Source organism: Corvus moneduloides, chromosome 9 (assembly GCF_009650955.1).
Source record: "Corvus moneduloides isolate bCorMon1 chromosome 9, bCorMon1.pri, whole genome shotgun sequence".
NCBI lineage: Eukaryota > Metazoa > Chordata > Aves > Passeriformes > Corvidae > Corvus > Corvus moneduloides.
The window spans coordinates 21273052-21286034 of record NC_045484.1 but is presented as its reverse complement, the minus strand read 5'-3'; the positions used below and the strand labels follow the sequence as shown (position 1 = coordinate 21286034).

Below are 12983 nucleotides of genomic sequence, written 5' to 3'. Positions count from 1 at the left end.
AGCTCCAGCAGGATAGAGTAATAGAGAATAACGTTTTCAAACTACTCCTTGGTGCATGAATTCTTTTTTTGGGATGGAAGGAAGAATGGTTTATATGTGAAGTGGTGAACTAAGCCTTGGGATTTTAATGAGGTCCAGACTCTCTCAGACAGAGGAAGAGCAAAAGTTCTGCTTTTGGTATTATTTCTGGATCACTGTCAATAGTCCAATACCCTAGTTAAAGGCAGGACTAACTTCTAAAAATGCTGCTGCTTTATTAGTAAAAACGTTTTTAGTTTCACAGTACTGAATGACAACCAAATTTTTCTGGTCAAGGTCTTAAATGCTATTTTCTCAGTTCTAACTCAACTTCTTTGTTAGATTCATGAATGTCATGCCAACTTCTTTCTTAAACTCTAATTTCTTCTTGATTTTTTTTCCAAGGAGCACACTTGAATAGGAACAGATGGCACCTGATACTGTCAAACATGAGGGCTTTTCTATAAGTGATTTATAGCTGTGGCTCTTTCTGTATTTTGAGCATGTAGCTTTGCAATTTAGATATTATATAGATTAAGTGCTTTGCCTCAGGATCTGCTGCATGACCACATTGCTCTAACCACTGTGCAAATTTGTGCAAGGATACAGTTGCTCTTTTGAAGTTAAAAAGTTTTTTGCTGTACATAGCTTGTTTCAGCAGAATGGAACATTATGTGTCATAACACATAGGTGAATATTTGTTTTGGTTTATGCTCTTTTCACAGCTTTTGTGATCTTTTCACAGTTTAATTTTACCTTCACTGTCTAAAGTCATGCAGCTCAGTAACAGTTGTGCCTGCACTAAATGGCTGAGTTAAAAGGCACTATTAATGCTTGGGCAACTCACAGGGGTACATGCACATGTTCTTCTATTTGGATTGCATTAAATGAGTTTTCAGAACCATATGGCATCGTACCTTAACTATTCTTTTTGAAAGAGTCTAACTGTTGCAGCCTTCTGTTCTAATTAGTTACATCTTCTGAGCTTTAGCAATTCACTGGAAAAACTCCACGCTTAATATTGCTTAAATTTTACCCAAATGCCTTTTGTTCTTGCGGGTGTATTTTAATACTGTGCATGTGAAATGCAGATAGCTTCTTAGTTACTTGCTTTACTTTTAATATCTCCCCAGACAATACATCACTATTTTGAAGCAGTTACCATTGTTTATTGCTGTGGGAAGTATTTCTCCTAAATAGCTGGGATTTGATAGGTTGTAGAAGTCATACAAATATTCCTTCTTTGAAGCAAGAAGGAGATTGTAGAATTGCAGTGAAATATATTATCTGTGTCCATTCCACCCACTTTTCCACAGGGAAAAGTATAACACATGGGTTTCAAATGGGAGTGTGCTAGCCCATCATTTCCAGATGTTTGAATATTCTTCTGGAATACATTCTATATAAAGGACTTAATGTTATATAAAGGATTTTTCATTTATTTAACTGCTTTTTGAAATAGTCAAATAATTCTCACTACATGAGTTAAGTTATAATAGGGTTTTGCAAACACAGCAGCCTGTTCTTGACCACTGAGCTGAACTGCTATATGCACTTTTCATTAGCAACTGGAATAATATCGGTGAGGTTTGCACTATTTACTCTATTAAAGGTGAAACTGTGTCTGCATAGTGTATAAATTTGAACTTGCATCTTAAATGGCAGTATCAAATTTATTGGTTTTGTTATCCAGAACAGTTCAGAAAATGGAAGAAGCACTAGAAGTTGGTTAGCATGAACATACAAAGACAGGTAATGTTTCTTTAGAAGGTTGTAGGCTCTTTGTGTGTAGAAAAGAGGAAAATACCTGCCATAGACCTTTTCATCAGTAAAAAGAAAACTCTGTTCTCTTCTTCCCAAAGGCACTGTGCAAGTAAGAATAATATAAGCTGTAATATCAAATCAATCACATTTACATTTCAAAAGCATCCTTCATGAAAGTGCCCCAGAGGGCTGAATTCTGCTAATAAAAACACAAATAAAATAAAATATTTAACAAGCTATATCAAGCACAGGTAGGTTGTGCATGTTTTGTAAGTCTGACCTTAAAAATGAACAGGAAATCAGATTTTTTAAAAAAAGTTTAAAAAAATCCAGTGTCTAAAGGTAGGGACCAAAGAGTGCAGTGTGTGGGATCCATAATATCTGCTCATGATCAGACAGGAAAGCCACTGAGGCTGAACAGAGATACTGGCCTGAGTGAGAGAGAAACAATGGTCATATAGGTGAAACTCCACAACACTGCACTGAAGAGTAGATGTTTTGCCAGGAAAAAAAATAAAAATAGAGCCTTCTTTAATTGGTTGTTTGATATAAGACTAAAGTTGTAGGATCAGTCACTCAAAATTCAAACATTTTCCTAAATTTATTCCCAAATTGTCACAACTGGATTGTACTTTCAGTCAGGCCTTGAAAGGGAATGAATAAAGTGTGGAGGTTTATGTTGAAAAAGGCTTGCAAGGGCAGGTGGCCTTGGCTGGCCTTTGATCCAAGGACATTGTAAGCTGGCCTTTTACCATAAATGTTTTCATGCTTTTCTTTAGCATCAAAAAGGTCCTTTTAAAGGGTTTAAAATAGGACAGACCCACACACTCGTGTGTAATGTTACTGTCTCTCCTTAACTTCTTCAATGCCTTTAGGGTTGCTCTCCAGGTGACTTTATTTAAAGATATTTTTTCTTTTTATCTTGGAATGCAGTATATTTTGCTCTGTATTTTTGCTAATAGATATTGTTCTGAATTGGACTAAAACTATTGCTGCCAATGGGGAAGCAGTAGTTGCCCTTCATCTGGGAATATCGTTATGAAACAGAGATGCTCTTTTACAGAACAGATGGTAGAGTGATAGCAGCTTCCACTTCAAACACGAGCAGGCACAGGGTGCATGTGGGCAGAAGGTTTCATTGCAAATGATTTTATGAAGCCTTGGGTATACAGGCAAGAGAAAGTAGATGGGGTGCTGGAGCAGTGAGAGAGGGTTGTATTTAAAGCATCGGTTGTCACAAAATCCCTGGCATTCAAGTTCAGAGTAAAAGCCAAAAAAAATCCTTCTGAACTAAGTGTCAGCTAGAAAGAAGTTTGGTACTCTGTGAGTAAAGAAAATACCTTCTTTTACTTTAATTTCTGTTGCATTTGAGGCAAATCTGTGTGTTTGGGTTTGGTTTATTGTTTTTTGGGGGGTTTTTTTTGTTTGGTTGGTTTGGGTTTTTTTTGTTTTGTGGGAGAGTTTTTGTTGGGTTTTTTTTTGTTAAGTTTTTGTTTAGTTTCTTTTATTCATTGGGAGGGTTCTTTGGTTTTTTGCTTGTTTTATTTTTTTATTATCAGACAAAATTGCATGAGATACTTGGTTCTATCATAAATTTCTCATCCTAATCAGAATAAACTGCAGGGCTCCTGAGTTGGCTGGTGAATTCTGTCAAAAAGGATTATTAGAGATATGAATTCTTTTAATTTGCTGTTGTGTCTCAGTTGTTGCTGTGAACAAAACCCTTACATTTTCCCCACGGAAACATTTGATTCCTGATAACAGGTTACGTATTTATGTAAAAGTCTTTTAGTGGCTTCTGGCTTGTGCTGGTCCATGATAAGGCTTGGACTTGGTGGCTCTATGGTGCCACTGCTAATAGGAGTCTGAGTGCTTTACTTGTGTCCTTTGCAGACATTCTAACAGCCTTACATGGACTCATTTGTCTCACGGACTTATTGCTACCTGACCCTCTTAATGAATCTCTATGTTCAGGAAGCAGTGAGAGCAGACACCAACAAACTATCTGAAGTGAGTTTCTTAATGAGTGAAAAGTCATTCCATCAGTAATTGAGTTCATACAATGTGCTTGCCTCAGGATGGGAGTCTTATGTCACTGTATGTTTGCCTCCTTCCACACCACAATATCTCTTGCTTTTCTGGCTGCTTCCTCATATCCTTTATGAAAGAGCATCTCCTTGCCATACCTCTGACTTTTTCCTTGGTGTTCTTTTCTAGTTCTTTCTAGTTCTTTTCCTTTGTGGCAGGGCTTTCTCAAATCAGTGCTATGAGAGATCCTGAGCTCCAGGAGGCCTGGGTACCTGGCTAGTCTGTGTGTATTAGTGTGGACCAGAAGTGCAGTGGGTGTAGATAACTTTTGAGAATACCCTGTCAAGAAGATTTTCATGGAACTTGCAAGGAAATCTTGACTACTGAAGGTGGTGAATAGACAGGCAGGTTAGAGACATCTGTGACTTCTTTTCTCAGAACAGCAAGCTAAAAATAACAAATGAGAGGGACAATGCTGGAAGAATACTGGAATGTTGCTCACTACTTCTAGTGGTCCTTCAGCTGAATCTTGTGTTAGTGCAGACTCCATCAGTTCCTAGTTGTTTCATGCATATATTGGGTTACTTCTGTAGTAGTCAAAGCTTTAGTGGCAGACCTGTTTTTGCAACTGATGGTTTCATAGAAAGGGCAGAGCTAGGTAGGACTCACAAGTTTTCTTTCTATTTAGGCAGACAGATCAGGTGTGAATATAATGACACACAGGATCACAACAACCTCATGCAGCGCTACAGGCTCGGGGAGGAGTGGCTGGAAAGGCCCGTGGTGTGAAAGGACCTGGGAATGTTGGCTGTCAGCTGGCTGAACACGAGCCAGTGTGTCTCCAGGGGGCCAAAAAAGGCCAATGGCACCTGGCCTGTATCAGCAATAGTGTGACCAGCAGGACCAGGGCAGTGATTGTTCGCCTGTACTCAGCACTGGTAAGGCCACACCTCGGATCCTGTGTCCAGTTTTGGGTCCTTCTCTACAAGAAAGACATTGAGGGGCTGGAGCATGTCCAGAGAAGGGATGAAGCTGGTGAAGGGTCTAGAGAGTGAGTCCTGTGAGGAGTGGCTGGGGGGTGGGGCTGGATGTTTTTTAAAAGTCGTGGTTGTTGCACTTAGGGACGTGATTTAATGGTGGACTTGACAGAGTCAGGTTAGTGGTTGGACCTGATGATCTTAAAGGTCTTTTCCAGTTGAAACATTTATGTGGCTCTATAAACCAGTTGGCAAGTAATGGTTGTCCTTCTCTCTGGGCATCCTTTCCTTCTCTCTACTGCATGCATGTACTTCCTTCTCTGTTTTTTGATGGTATTCTAAATTCACATGTTAGCTTCTTTATTCCTCAAGCTAACTTTCAGCCTGGTTTGCTTTTTACCCTTTCTTTTATTTGCATGTACGTGTGCAAATTCCCAGTAACCATTACCAGCAAATCCGTGCCCCCTCCTTCTGCAGACGATGTTTCATTTGTATCATGACTTTACCCCCAGGAGTTCTCACCCTGTGTATGTATGTGTGTCACTGCTGTCAGCTCAAACACAGACCATTAGCAGCAGGGAGCTTTTTACCCTGGAGTGTTCTTTTGGTGTCCTACAGTATTCTAAACAACATCAACCTGTAGTTTGTCTGTCCGTGTTTGGGTCTGTGGAATAGGAAATGTTAAGGCCCATTAGGTTTTTGCAGCAATTGGATTTTTTGCTGGAAGTGGTCCTGGGTATTTTAAGCAATATAAAGATGGGTATAAATTGAGTGGCATTTTGAAGTTTTCTTTCACTTGAACTCTCATCTCAATTGAATTGCAGTGAAATTGCAGCAAAACATTTCATCTAATTGTTAAATAGTTCAGAGGCAGAGCTGAGTTTTAAATGAAATTTGCAGGATATGACAGCCCATAAAGCAGCTTTGGTAGGGGTGTGGTGTAGATATCACAGGCAATCTTCCTGTGGTTTGTAAAAAATTCAGTGATTGGTTTTGAAACAATTAACACCAATTGATCAGAAGTTATTGTCCACAAAAAACAGGGTTTTGTCTGAAATTGATAAGAAAATAAAAAAGTGTCAGAGGATAGGGTTTCCTTCAATTTATCTTGCTTTATAGGAATAATACAGCCTTTCCCACTTCCCCTGCAATTTCTGTCTTGTAGTATGTATTTCTAAACCAGTGAAATTTTGGAATGGCTTTTAAAACTACAGTGATGAAAAGTGGTGTTGTGAGGTTGGAAGGGGTGCCCACCTGAGTCAACTCATTTCAGGGTGACATCATAAGAGTCAGCCTGCTGTGCTCACCTCATGTTTGTTGGTGAAACACTTCTATACCAGAAAAATACTCACTATCAATTAGGAAAGTATTTCAGTCATGAGAGTTCCTACAAGGAAGGTGAATTGGTCTTTGTCTTCTGAAATAAAGGAGTTTCTTTGCTTGCTGGATGCTGTTTTTACTGGCAAACTCAAGCCTTTTTGAGGGAGAGCTGTTCTGAAGTATGGTCTGAAATATGTACACATTTTAATAATGTGTTTTTACCCATAGGTGGCTTTCTTTTTGCTTGAACTATTTTGTTCATGTGCATTAACTTGACATTTACATCTAAATACTTTGTAACTCTGGAGAAAATAGGATCAAGTGGATGGTGAAAAATAAGATACGTAGATTTGGCCCAAAACTTGTCCCTGTTTTACACTTCTTTTCTGTATACCCTAGGCTTTTCTTGAGGGCAGGATACAGGAGAAAAGACACTGGCACTATGTGCATCTCTAACAAACATGGAGATGAAGAATGAGAAGAGAATCTATATGTTCTAAGGGTATGGAAACATAGCCTTACTTTTTCAATAAGGGATGCATTTGAGGTAATTTGCTCTTATCTCAAGTAATGAGAATTACGTGAAAGAGAAATGAAAGGGTATTCATTTCAGAACTTATCTTTTATCTGCTAGCAATATCCAAGAATTTCTCTGAACAGTTGAAGTGTTAAGCAGTTCAGGAGCTTGCCTTGCTCTTTCTTTGCTAGGTAAATATAATTTGAGTATTTATGAAAGGAATATTATCCTGCATGATAAATTTTTACCCTCCTTTTTTTCTGTTTATTTACCAGTCAATAGTGTTATTATAAAGCCAGAAATTCTTGGCCTCGAAAAATATAAACTTGTATTTTAAATTTTTGTCATCTTGCTGATAAAACACTAGGGGATAGATCCCAGCAAATTTATAACAAGATGCTGTTTGAATTAAGTAATTTCAGAGTCTGGGCCAAATTAGGTTTCAGTGAAGTGGGTACAGTTTTGGCAGAAGCGTACAGATCTTTGATGGTTATGGCACATGCTGTTATTCTGAACATGGTATAGATGGGCTCCAGGCAGAAACTTAGGAACAGTTCCTGACTCCAGATCAGCATTCAGATTCTAAACAGTCACTGCTTTGGCCCAAATTCAAGCCACAGAATCTGAGAAACTGAGTGCCCTGTATCCCTTATGCATCTTCCATTTGCACTGTTTGCATTCTGCTAATAGTTGTAGTGCAGAGGCAACTTGCCAGTCTCAGTTTGGAAAATGAGACTAACAGGTACAGCAGAGCTGTGGGCGGGTCTACAGCGTTTGTCTTGCATTTGAACACAGATCAGTCTCCAGTTTCTCTGGTGTGCAGGTTTACTTTAGGAAATTTATTATTTGCCCTTTGAGTTGCTCCAATTTTTGAGATGCTGGGAAAAAATAAAGCTCAGTCATATAGATTTAGTTTAAAAGCAGCATATGTCTACAAATACCTGATTCTAGCTGCTCTGGGAAGGGTGCATGAGGTGCTTTTTGTGACTAAATCCAGCATAAACAGTGGAGAATGCTGAAACAGGGCTTATGGTAGCTATAACGGGGTTGCAGGAGAGCCTGTGGGAATTGGAGTATGTTGCTAATGTGGTAGCTTTTGCTCTGAGGGTAGATCATTCCCAAAGGCAGATTATGATAGTGCATCTTTAAGGCATCTAAATGGTTTTGAAATTTCTAATCCCACCCTGTTTGCCACAGTTTAGTGCTGTGTCAGGTTCAGCAGCACTCAAAGACAGCTAATAAGGGCTTTTATGCATAGTGGGGAACTGTTATTGAAATGTTAGTGGGACTTGTGTGTCAAGGGTGTGCAGTCTAGTCCCACTTCTATTTACATCACAAGATAGGAAACTAAGTGATGTGGAGAGGGGCATGGTTTGCAGGAACGGAGATGGCCTTCCTTATCAGCAGAGCAGATGAATCATCTTTGCTGTGGGACTTACTGTGGTAATGTGATTAACACCATTTAGTCTGGAGAAGTTCGTGCAGATGCATCTGTTTAAAGAAAAAAAAAAAAGCCTGCCCCACCATCAGCATATCAGTGCATTTCTGAGTAATTTCTTTATTTTCTTTCTCTTTCATCATTAGTTTGATGAATCTGAGAATCTGATACTGGTCTAAGAACACAGAGTTTGTGCATAGCAAGTTGGTATCTGGTTCACACAGCTGCAGTTTTTAGTATGTCCACAGGATTTAAATACAGCGAATAATTCTGCATGGCTGCATGACTTTACATTTTATGTTGCACTGCCCCATGTAATTGTATGCATCATCTCCTTTTGATATCTTAGCTTTCAGTAGTAAATTGATCAGGGTTCCAGCATGCCTAGCCCACAGTGCATGGCACACCATTTACTTTAGTTTTCAGAAGCTTAAGCAGAAATCATTGCTTTGATAATCTGCACTGCTGTTTGTATAGAGTGCTGGTTTTGATTTTTAAGACTAAAGAACCAGAAACTATGAGAAAGTTCTGTGACAAAAAGCAAACATGAGAATTTCTGCAGTGGCAATAGAGAGGCTGTGTTCTGAAAGTAACTAATAGAAGGTTGCTTCTTGCACCTGGGCAATAATGACCTTTAAAGGAATGCTGAATCACTTTATAGAGATCCTCGTTACAGATTGTGAGAAGGACATGACACTTCATCCTCCTTGTAATTCACCAAATTGTAATTTACCAAAGGCAATTTACAACTTTGTTCACCTCCAGTGGAAACATACACAGAAAACACTGCACAGGAACTAATTCCCTGCTGAGGGAACAGACAGCCCCAGCAAGCAATATTCATCCCTGACATCACACCTTCCTTCCAAATATAAGATGCTTCAACTGTGCTTTTTCTAGCCTAAGTGCTGTGGCATTAAAGGAAACTCTAATTCTTACAGCTTGTCTTTCAGACAGCTGATGACAGCAGAAAAGACTAAGTTTATTTAATGTGTCTCTTGACAAATAATAAATCAGTTTGAGCTCTCACCCAGAAATCTTGTAAAGCTCCTTTTGCTGGTGCCTTTGGAAGCAGAATTCTCCATCCATAAGCATGGTGGAGAAAATTTATGACTGCAAGATCTCCCTTGTAATGTGAAAAACACCTGAACAACAATCTGAAGGGGCAGTGAGACAATATTCTCCTCCTCCTTGTAGTCAGTGGCAGCGAGATCACCCAATTGTGTTTTTTATTCCTATAAAAATAAACATCCTATTGAAGTATCAGTATAAGCCAAACATCTCCTTTCAGATCAGCCCCCTGTCCCAGCAGTGCTTTCTTGGTCTTGTCTCAGGTTCTGGAACCTGGAATAGATGAGTGATGCAAGTGGCAAATAACTGAGGTCCTCTGGCTTTCACTTAGGGCTGTTTCCAGTGGGTGCTTGCTAGTCTCTAGAATACATGGAATCCTGGTAGTACAGGGAGCCCTTTAAAGGATTAGGAGGCCAGCTGGATGAAGCTCGTTGATAACAGTATTTCCACCCTAGCCCCAACAAAGAACACAAAAGCTCTCATTTTCCCTCTGAAATGTCTCACAGCAAGCCTGCCTGGTGTGCACACACAGCTGTGTGCCTGGGGAGGAGCTGAGACACGGGGAACTGCAGGTAACACTGATTGTGCCTGTTAACATGCATCAGGAGAGGATTTACTGTAGTGAGCACGCTGTAGTGGACAGCCTGCAAGGAGCAGAGGGAAGGCATGGCTTGTGTCACCTCCTCTCTGTACTAACTGGAGGGAACCTAATGGCTTATGGAGAATGCTGGGAGAAAGTAATGAACTTAAAAGCAGTGTCCTTGCTCTTAAACCAGAAGGTTTGAGTCTAGGGCATGTTTTAGTAGCTGAGAAGCAGACCTTACTGCTATATAAATATGGCTGTATAAATACGTAAATTAGTGGCTGCTCGTAGACCGAAGGAACTGATTTAAACCTGATTCCTTCTGCATGGCAGTATCTAACAATAAACTAACTCCACAACATGCTGAAATCTGGTAACCTGAAACAAAAGCTAAGCATATACCTTTTGAGAGAACAGGCAGAAAGAAAACGAGGCCTTGACAGGAGAAAAATAAGTAAAAAAGCAAAAATAAGACACAAGAGAATAAAAGCAGAAAGCATGAAATAAAGGCAAAACCAAATCCACTAATAAGAGAATTGTCAGACAGGAAAAAGAAATAGAGAACAAACAGAGAGCAAGACAGAAGTAATGAGACAGGGGGGAAATCGGATTCAAAATGAAATCTGGTAATAAAAGAACTGTCAGACATAAAACGAGCCAATATATGACAAAGGAAGAAAGAGCCAAGGAGACGGAGCAAGGCAATCTTTGAAGAATTAAGCTAACCAGATGTGTCCTCCAAAGGTAATTTGTAGAAAAGTTGATGTTACTCCTGATTTCTAATAAAAGCAGACTCTAAGAAGCACATTTCTTTTATGCTCTAAGGAAAAAGGTGTTTGGCTTTTTTTTAACATAAGAAACTATGCAATAGAAATCAGAGGGCTTAGCTACAAAACAGATTTGTAAAAAGTAATGCAAAGGCTGTGCTGAAAAACAATATTAAACAAATAAACTGTAATGGATCTTGTGGTGTGTGTGTGTTGAATCTGGTGTGCTTAGTCATCCACCCTTATGCAGGTTCCTTGACCTAGCTGCATTGCCTTAGTTTCTCTCATTTCAAAATACAGACCATGATATAAACACACACATATCACTAAAACCGGAATGGAACAGAATTCAAAATGTTCGTAAAGGTTTTGGTTCTGGGAAGCATTTTCTACCTTGCCAGATAGAATCTAAGCTTTTCTTTGAAGACAAAGATGAAAAGAAACCAATGCAGGATGTGATCCATTTTACTCAGGCAGAATAAACTCACTGACTTCAAGGAAACTAGGATTGAAAGAAAGGCCACTGATTTAATAGGCTAGCTCAGGCAACCCAGAAGTCCATTTAGAATGCTTGTAATGTTGGAATTATTAAAACTTCTTGTGTCCAAAAGAGTATATACAATAAAAAATACACATATTGGCAGTGCATGTCCCAGATATGTACTGGGTGCTTCACAACCACTCCTTGCTGACCAACAGCAGCAGCTGCCTATGGGAGCAACAGCTTCATGCCCTGTGGAAGCTCATTGTGTCCTTCACTTACTGAGTTTTGGGTCAGATCCTAAAATGGGTTCAGTTGAGATGTTATCAGCATTTTGAATCTTGCCATGCTTTCTTTCTTTCCTCTTAAGACATCTGAGGATAGTATCATAAGATACTTAAATCTTGTGGTTGCTTTCTTTCACTTGTACAAAATACAAAGCTTTTTCTTCCTGTTCTGGGCAAACAGTGAGTTCTGGTCTGTGCTGATTTTATCAGGTGATACTTACCAGGAGTTTAGCCAAACAGTCCCTTGCTTGATGTGTAGTATTCCATTTGAAATATGCTTATTTTATCTCATTTCTTTTTCTCAGTTAGATGGCTAAAACTTCTCAAGTAGAAAGAAAAAGTACTAAAGAATTAATTAATAAAGAATATAAATATTTCCTCATATACCAGAATATAGATATTTGCAGAAAGCATTGCTATTTGTCAGATATTTGGATGGAAATACCACAAATAGCAACTGAATCACTAATACAGGCAAACTAAGCAGAAACTTGTGGACTGAATGTAAGGTCAGGACTGCTGCAGAAATAAGTCAACCCATGCCTTCCTGTGAACTTCAGTGACTCTTGGAGGAAACTCTTTCGAGTTCTAATGATAAAAATAATACTTCATCCTGTCTACTTTTAGTTTTGGGGATAACTAGAAGAAGGTACCAGCTCTGTGGACACAACTTTCGGGTTTTTGCTTGGTTTGGTTTTTGTTGGGGATTTTTGTTTTCCTTCTTTTCCATATATATATATATATATATTTAGAAGAAACTAATGCATTTTCTGTGTCTGTGGAAACGGAACACTTACACTGGGATATACTTGAAGCAGTATTTCTAGCCCACATGTACGTAGCTATGTGAAAGTTAGTAGGAAGGTGACATTTGGAGAACTCTTCTGAGAGCACTCAGGGTGACAGTAGGGAATGAATAATAGAAGTGGTGCTTGCAGAGTTTTCTCTTGTGAGCTTTGCCATGTCCTAAGTTATCGTGTCTGATGCACTCAAAGTAGTAGGTTACCTCAAGGTACCTTACATTTGGCCAAACTGTAGGTTAATCTGCTTGGGGTTTGGGGGAAAGGGGTGGGGGTAGTGGTGGTAGGGTGTTTAGAATATTTAGTCAGCTGGAGACAAAAATTTAGAAATGTAGGTTGGAATAGGATTCTTATAGGTGAATGTTTGGGTTGGGAGATATTTTACTGGTCCTGCTAGCAGTTTACAAAATGGTCCTTCTCTGCAATATAGCCTTCAAGTGAAAGATTGTTTCACAGAGTCCTTCCAAAAGCTTGAATATAGGAAATTTGGTCTCCCCACTGAAGTTCTGGATCTCAGACAATTTCTCAGATGAAATTCATCGTATTTGGAGATGATGTTAATAATTTATATAACTGTACTGGAATTAAGCTACTTGGGGTTTCATGTGCTTATAAGGAAACTGCATGCAGAATGATGCCTTAAGGATTAAACTCTTGATGGTGGCAATAAATAATGCAGAAAATTCAAATATTGAATGCAGAAGAGACTTCAATCAGGCAGAGTCTTGCTGAGATTTCTTTTCACACTACTCTGTTCTTATTTTTTCTGCTGTTGTTGTTCCTGAAACCAGTGGCCTCCTCTTGAGAATTTTATCATGGGCCATATGTACACTTTGGTGTGGTTTAAAAACGAATATTCAACTTGAAGGCAAATTGAAAATGTAGGAGTATGGAACCCAACAGGATCAGGTCCCAAGTGAATCTCTGCATTT

The 12983-nt window shown here is 39.1% G+C and overlaps 1 protein-coding gene across 3 annotated transcripts in view; it reads left to right on the top strand.

The window, feature by feature from the left end:
- ST6GALNAC3 (ST6 N-acetylgalactosaminide alpha-2,6-sialyltransferase 3) overlaps nucleotides 1-12983 on the top strand; it is a 214874-nt gene that overhangs the window by 62869 nt on the left and 139022 nt on the right. Inside the window, exon 1 of one of the 3 annotated variants that reach the window (XM_032118360.1) lies at nucleotides 3024-3105. The exons of the other annotated variants lie outside the window; for them this stretch is intronic. The gene's annotated coding sequence lies outside the window, so the exon portion shown is untranslated. Of the gene's footprint in view, nucleotides 1-3023; nucleotides 3106-12983 lie in introns of those variants that run through there. 3 annotated transcript variants of the gene reach the window in all.